General features: G+C 42.1%; 1 protein-coding gene across 2 annotated transcripts in view; it reads right to left on the bottom strand.

Moving 5' to 3' along the window:
* LOC141058254 (3-galactosyl-N-acetylglucosaminide 4-alpha-L-fucosyltransferase FUT3-like) overlaps positions 1–7,210 on the bottom strand; it is a 92,192-nt gene extending 84,982 nt beyond the window's left edge. Inside the window, exon 1 of one of the 2 annotated variants that reach the window (XM_073554427.1) lies at positions 5,804–7,210. The gene's annotated coding sequence lies outside the window, so the exon portion shown is untranslated. The remainder of the gene's footprint in view (positions 1–5,803) is intronic. The other variant, XM_073554426.1, reaches the window with a different exon arrangement.
* Positions 7,211–8,192: the final 982 nt, after the last annotated feature.

Genomic DNA, 8,192 nt, shown 5'->3' on the forward strand with positions numbered 1-8,192 from the left:
AATGGTCTAAAATTCCAGCAGAGCATTGTAAGAAACTCATTGATGGTTACCGGAAGCGGTTGGTCGCAGTTATTTTGGCTAAAGGTTGTGCAACCAAGTATTAGGCTGAGGGTGCCAATACTTTTGTCCTGCCCATTTTTGGAGTTTTGTGTGAAATGATCAATGTTTTGCTTTTTGCTTCATTCTCCTTTGTGTTTTTTCATTTAAGACAAATTATTATTATTTATTTATATTGCACCATTGGTTCCATGGTGCTGTACATGAGAAGGGGTTTCATACAGATTACAGATATCACTTACAGCAAACAAACTAACAATCTCAGACTGATATAGAGGGGAGAGAACACCCTGCCCTTTCGGGCTTACATGCTACAGGATGGTGGGGAAGGAGACAGTAGGTTGGAGGGTTACAGCGGTTCCAGTAGTGGTGAGGAGGGAGTGGGGATCACTGCACAAATTAAATTAAGATAATACCAAAGAATTTGTGTTTGCAATCATTTTCAGGAAGAAACTGAGTATTATCTGACAGAATTGCAGGGGTGTCAAAGCTTTTGGCCACAACTGTATATATAGAATAAATATACATAAGAGATATATATATATATATATATATATATATATATAAAAATATATTATATATACATATCATATATAATATAAATATAATCAAAATATAATATATATATATATATATGTTAGTGACAAATACAATTAGTCTAGTGTTGTTTCTAAATTGTGGACATGTATTTAATTAATAAATGATTTTTTCAAGGAACAAAATGGCGTGGAATCCCCTATAATTTAGAGACAACAACACTCTACTAATTGTATTTGTCAATGACATCTCTCTATCTCTCTCTGTGTATATATATATATATATATATATATATATATATGTATATATATTATGTATATATATTATATATCTTTTATATATGATATGTATGTATGGGGGAGCGGGACTTGCTCATACAGGCGGACGTACCCAGACAGGTGGGTGGAGTTGGTGATCCCTATGGTGCTGTCTGGGGTTCCCCGAGGTGAAGGGGTACGTCCCTGTAGTGAGCAGACTGGTGTACAGTCCGCAGGGCTCACGCCAAATCTTCAATACCACCGAAGAAGCCGCCCCTCCTGTTCGTGTGGAGGCAACCAGCGAGTGTATATTCCCTCCATATCCCGGTCCCCTTCTCCTCCAGGTGTGAGCGGCAGGTGTGCTGCGGGGGGAGTAGGGACAAATCTCACCCCTCACCATTAACCAACCCTGGGAGGCGCAGACCTCATGGTGAAAGGGTTGGAGGGTGGTGTCCCTTGGTGAATAGCGGGGGTGTGAATGCGGTGACACAGGGGGGCACCTCTTGTCGAGTCCAGAATGAGTTCACCAAAATATGAAAAACGAATGTGTGGCAATAAACGTTCAGGTCCGGACCTGTGTGTGAACGAGCACGTATGGGTGGCCACCAAAAAACATCTTGTGGAAGTGTGTTGTGGAGTCTGATCAGCTCATAGCAAACATACATAAACTCGCTCCCCAGGTCGGCGCTGTGGAGATGAGTGGTGCCTCCAGAAAATGTATTGCCAAAACCTGCGGTGCGTTTGTCATAAACCTGAAGTTTCAGGTGGTGGTGGGGTGAACCCAGGATCTGGGCATCCCCGCTGTAGGTGTTTCCCTTATGAGGTTTGGTCTTGAGGGTCCAGAGGCCCCTCATTAAGGAGTGGGTACTGTCACGATCCAAGGTGGATCTGACAAGTAAATGGACAAAGTGATCTTTTTTTCTTTTGGCTTGGTGCCAAAGTGGTATGATTGCCCCCGGTGGCCATTAAAATTATTACATGTGGTGTCGTTCATTCTAAGTTGCCCCGGTGGTGGTGAGCGGTAGTGCACTTTAGTTTCTTTGGTTTAATGTGCGCGTAATTATAAAACAGGTGTGATGCTCTATAAAAGAGTGTCAGGTGTGTTTGATCACGGTTGGTGATAGTTCGTTATTCACAAGTAAGCCTGGGTGAAAGATGGAGCTGAACAGGAGCCCTGGGCAGCCCAGCCAGAGGGGACGAGTGCCAGCTCTGGAGTCTGCAGGGAGTGCTGGCATGGATTGGTGGAGTCCAACGATGTGGTCTGCAAGAAGGGCTGGCATGGCGTGGTGGAGTCGCAGTTTATGGTGTCAGCAGGAAGTGCTTGCATGGGTTGGTGGAGTGGCAACTATGGTGAGAGTTGCACTCAGCATGCTGGACTTGGTTGCTGAAAACTGGACTCAAGGATGCTAGACTTATTGGCAGAAAAGTTGGACTCAAGCATGCTTGGCTTTTTGGCAGAAGCTGGACTCATCTTTGGGACTCTGTTTACTGGACAGCTGCAACTGGTGGTGGACTCTGCTCCAAGGCTGCACTAGGGTGATGGATCCGGTTATGGTGATGGAACCTGTTGGAGGAGAAGATACAAGCAGGTGGTGGGCTCTGTTGCTAGGAGCATACGCAACAGAGCAAAGCTAAGTGGTGTTCCCCCTGTATTGTCATTTTCCCTTATGTGTGTTTAGTGCAGTGGTGGGATTAGTTTCCGCACCGACCAATTCCCTAGTGAGGGTTTAGGTGCAGGGCGAGTCGGGTTTGAGGTACGCGTGCGTCGCCCGGTGCGGAACCGGCATAGGGAACGTTAGGAGTGCAGGGACACTGGCTCAGGGGAGTACAGGAGGTCTCCACATCCCTATTCCCTATCGCAGGGCCCACCTGTCACGGTCACGTGTCTCTGGACGCAGCGGTTACCGCAAGGCGAACCCATAACACACGTGACCCTGGATACACCGCCTCCAGTGGGGCGCATTTAAATAATAAAACGTGCAGGTGGATACGCCGCCTCCACCTGGCGAATTTAGGTATTACACGTTATACAATAATTCTGGAAACCCCGCCTCCAGTAAGGCAAATTTAAATAATAAGTGGGGGAACCTGGGAAACTTTAACAATGGTGGGCCCTGCGATAGGGAATGGGGACCTGGAGACCTCCTAAGCTCCCCTGAGCCAGTGTCCCTGCACTCCTTACGTTCCCTATACAGGCTCCGCACCTGTCGCCGCACGCGAACCTTAAACCCTTGCTCGCCCTGACCCTAAACCCTCACTAGGGAATAGGTCGGTGCAGAGACTAATCCCACCACTGCACTAATAACACACATGAGGAAAGAGACAATACAGGGGAAACACCACTTAGCTTTGCTCTGTTGCGTGCGCTCCTAGCAACAGAGCCCACCACCTGCGTGCATCTTCTCCTCCACCTGGATCCATCACCATAACAGGATCCTTCACCTTAGTGCAGCCTTGGAGCAGAGTCCACCACCAGTTGCTGCTTAGTAACAGAGTCTCCAAGATGAGTCCAGCTTCTGCCACGAAGTCAAGCATGTTTGAGTCCAGCTCAGCAGCCAAGTCCCACATGGTGAGTGCCACTCTCCATAGTCGCCACTCCACCAGTCCATGCAGACACTTCCCGCCGACACCATCACTGCGACCCCACCACGCCATGCCAGCCCTTCGTCCAGACACCATAGCTGAAACACGTCCCCCCCTGGCTAAGCTGCGCAGGACTCCTCTCCAGCTCCATCCTTCCCCCAGGATCTCAAACTCAGAGTGAACACAATCTCACAATATCACAGGCCGTGATTGCACACTCCTAGCACACCTTTATAGGGTGTCACACCTGATACATAATTACGTGCACAAAAACCTAAAGTGCGATACCACTAACCACCACCGGGGACAGTCAAGACACCTTGGAACTTTCCAAAGTAAAAAAAGTTCACCCAGTGCAATTTAAAACTGTCAGATCATGACACCACCATTGTTATTGTTACCCAGGTTTCCCTTTATTATTTAAATTCGCCTTACTGGAGGCGGGGTTTCCAGACTACTGTATATATAATGTGTATTACCTAAATTCGCCAGTTGGAGGCGGTGTATCCAGCTGCACGTTTTATTATTTAAATTCGCACTACTGGAGGCGGTGCATCCAGGGTCACGCGTGTCATGGCTTCGCCTTGCGGTACTCGCTGCGTCCAGACACACGTGACCGTGACATATATATATATATATTTATCTTGCACAGTAAGATAGAACAAAAGCCGGTAATTCATTTGTCGGCTTCTGTCAAATCATTTCAGAACCAGACAGGATATGAGACATGGTTTACATACAGTAAACCATTGCATATCCCTATTTTTTATATGTACCTGACTAAAAATGTTAGTAGTGTATGTGTTTAAAATTTGTGAGCTGTAGCTCTTAAATTCAAGGGTTAATTCCCCTTAATTTAACACCTAGACGTCCCAAATTTTACACACAAACCCTAATCTAATTATTAGTCAGGGACATATAAAAAAAAATACATGAAATGAAATGGTTTACTGTATGTAAACCATGTGTAATTTCATGTCAGGTTTCGGATTGATTTTACAGAAGCCGGCAATTGAATTAGCGCCTTTTGTTCAATCTTACTGTGCAATATAAATATACGGTATATATATATCTTATATATATGATATGTATGTATTATATATATTTATATTTTTATTATATTTATTATATTTATATTATATGTATGATATGTATATATAATATATTAATACATTAAATATAATATATATTGTTTGTAACTATATATTATATTAGATATATATGTGTGTGTGTGCGTGTGTGTGTCACTGACATGTGTGTGTATATATATATATGTGTACTTTGTGTATATATGTACATATAAAAAACTAAATGAAATTAAATGGTTTACTGTATGTAATCTATGTCTCGTACCTTGTCGGCTTTTGCAATTATTTTACAAAAGCCGACAAATGAATCAACTGCTATTCTGCTATCCATGTCTCTCTCAAATATATATATATATATATATATATATATATATATATACACAGTAAATATACACAATGTATATGTTTGTGTGTGTGGTGTACAGTTTGTTTTTTACAATGCTATTTTAACATGAGTTTTTACATGGAGAGAACTGCTCTATGTAAAACCTCATGTTAAAAATCGCATTGCATACGGATGTCATATGGAAAAATCACACTGAAATCGCATGACACTCGCATGACAATCGCATAGAATCGGTCCGTTTTTTCCATCCAGAAAATGGACCGTTTTTTACGCAAATGGGGATGAGCCCTTAGGGTACCGTTACACATAGCGATGCACCAGCGATCCCGACAACGATATGGATCGCTGGTGCATCGCTAAGTGGTCGCTAGTGAGCTGCCACACAGGCAGATCTCACCAGTGACATGGCAGCGGTCGGGGGTCACTACTTACCTGTCAGACGAGGCGATCCTGACGTCCTCCCGCCCGCGTCCATGCGTCGCTCGTCGGCGCCACAGGAAGCCCAGCAGGAATCGGCCGGCGAGAAACGGCCCAAGCCATTCTCGCGCGATCAGCTATCATCGCGGGGGAGCCGGTCGGAGGTAAGTATCACATGTAGCGATATCGCTAGCACAAAACCAGTGACGTTACAGTGATATTGCTAGCGATATCGCTACGTGTAAAGGGCCCTTTAGACTGAAATCTATATCTCTGTGGAGGGGAGGTGACCCTGCTGTGATTAAAAACACCTGCGGCTAAGAGGCAGAGTGCTCAGTCAGAAGGTTAATGAACACAAATTTCAAATACAGATGAAGACTTTGGCTTTGAGGCCAAGTTTCAAATGCTTACACCCTACAGGTGAAATAAAGGATTTTTTGAGACTTTCTGCAACATGGTGAGTGCCTCAATTTTTTTCGTCTAAGTATTTGCAAACCAAGATAATGCCTTCCACTCACCGGACCACTAAGATGATGTCTAGCCCTCACCACCTGTTAAGAAAGTCCATATTAAAATAAAAAAATTGTCTAAATTTTGTCTCAAATGTCTCTAATATAACATTACTAGTAGTACATAATGAGTAAAATATGCAGATAATTTTTTTTATTTTACTCAATTATATAGCGACATTAATTCCACAGCGCTATACAGATATCAGCATCGCTGTACTCATAGTGGCTCACAATCTAAATGTAAAGTCATACAGATAAAGAATTTAAATATCTAAGTAATTAAATAATATTGCAGCCATTGGAAGGCATGTAAATTGCTTCTAATAAAACTGCATTCCTAGCTGCTGGCTGAAGCTTCACTCGTAAAACCATTCTGATAGTTTGCAAAGAACGGCATTAAATTGTATACCATTTTGTAGACTGGAGATGTCACGTATTAGTTAGGAACTCATGGTTAATTTTCATAATAGAAGTTAGATAAAGAGGAAAAATAAAAACAAAAATGTTTAAACTGAAAAAAACAAACAACTTATGTTATTTATATTGTATGATGAACGCCCTGACCCCCACCTCAAAAAAAATGCAAACCCAAACTATTTCAAAATTGTGGCTTCACCCTCTTCCTAAATAAATGAATAAAAAGTATAAAACCTACAAGAGAAAAAAAAAGCGCAAAAACCCTGCTGTAACTAAGTAAATAAAAAGCAAAAGTGCATTTAAATAACACAGTTTTTAGTAATAATTTGTGTTTTTATCAAAAATAGCTTAAAAGCCATCCCAGCACGACAAGGTAACTCTGAACTCTGATCGGGACAGTCCTACACTGTCTAATATTAAAAACCTTACAATGTGTCAAAGTTGACCTTAGTGTGTGAACAAGGGCGGACAAAAGGACTGGGCCCAACCAGTGGAACACCAAATTAGTAAAAAGCTGTACATTGCAATGTATGTAATGACAAAACTCAGTCCACAAAAAAGTCTTAACATGGCTATGTGAAGAGAACAATTTTGAAAAAAATTTGACTCAGACTGGTGAAAAAAACGGTGAAAAAAACTGAAAAAGAATTTATTGTTAGCCCCAAGGCAGGCTGGTCCAGAAGGGGTTAATTACAACACAAAAATTATTACAACAGACAGTTACAGCTGTATGCTTATTACATATGCCTAAAGACAGAAATTTCAAAGTGTGAGTTAAAAATAGGATTAATTAGTACAAAGTAAAAATCTGACTCTACTCTTATTTATTTTAGGAATCAGAGAGCATTGATAAAATGAAGACGTAGATTGCAGCTTACCACAAGCAGGCATTGAATTCTCTGTTCACGAGCGTATCAAGAAACACTAGCATGAAATGAAGAGATCAGCACCTAAGATGTGGTAATTGCACCTTATCATGTTTAAATTTTAACCTTGTACCAATAAAAAAAAATTACATTTCGACATCAGAGTGTACATGCACCATCATACACTAGCAGTCGCACTTTGCTTATACTCTTGGTTTACATCCATGCGGCTGTGCCTCTTGTCTATTCATGCACACTTTTATACAATTAGGGCGGATGGTGGACTACTGACGGATAAGCGCATCCGGCTGTCCCCTGAAAGTGTAGACTGCCTAACTTTCAACAAAATTAACAAGTCATGGATCCCCAATGACTTTTGCACACCAGTTGCAGACTGGGCAGACTAGGTGATGTGTAAATTTTAGCGTGATGGATTGGTCTCTCATTATTGCAATCTGTGCCTTTAGGGTGTCTTCTGTGCCTGCTGTTGCTACTGCTGCTGATGTTGCAAACATTTTTTTGAAATGTGGAGACTCCAATTTGGGTCTACATCTTGTGTGTTGTTTGTGGTGAAAGGTGTGTCCGAGGCCTATTATAATGTTTCTACTCTGTGGAAATTGATGCCACTTTAGTGGTGTGTGATAATAATTTTTTTAAATCTGGACACTCCAAGTTGGGTCTCCATCTGGTGGGTTGCCTGTTGGAGAAGGTGTTCAATAACAAAAAACCTTGGGCACTCAAAAGCAATTTTTATTGTCCAGTACAGACCAATGAGGCAAAAACCACCATGATACAAAAAGGAAAAATAAAGGATGACCCAATGAAAAGGCAGATAAACTTCTACAACGTTTTGGCACGAGCGTGACTTTTTCAAGCTGAATCTGCTGAAGAAGGGGGTCACAGGAAATGGGACCTAGTATCCATTCATGCCTGTATGGAGTAGTGTGGAGGCGCCGACCACGAGTGCCAGGATGTCGGCGCCTGCAGCGAATCTTTATCAATCAATCAAATTTATTATCGCCAAGTACATATTACATATATGCAAGGAATTCTTTGTGGCAAAGAGGCAACATAATATAAAACAACAGATACAACAAGTAACATCTAACAAG

Source organism: Dendrobates tinctorius, unplaced genomic scaffold (assembly GCF_039654945.1).
Source record: "Dendrobates tinctorius isolate UK_male_01 unplaced genomic scaffold, ASM3965494v1 ptg000211l, whole genome shotgun sequence".
NCBI classification, from domain to species: domain Eukaryota; kingdom Metazoa; phylum Chordata; class Amphibia; order Anura; family Dendrobatidae; genus Dendrobates; species Dendrobates tinctorius.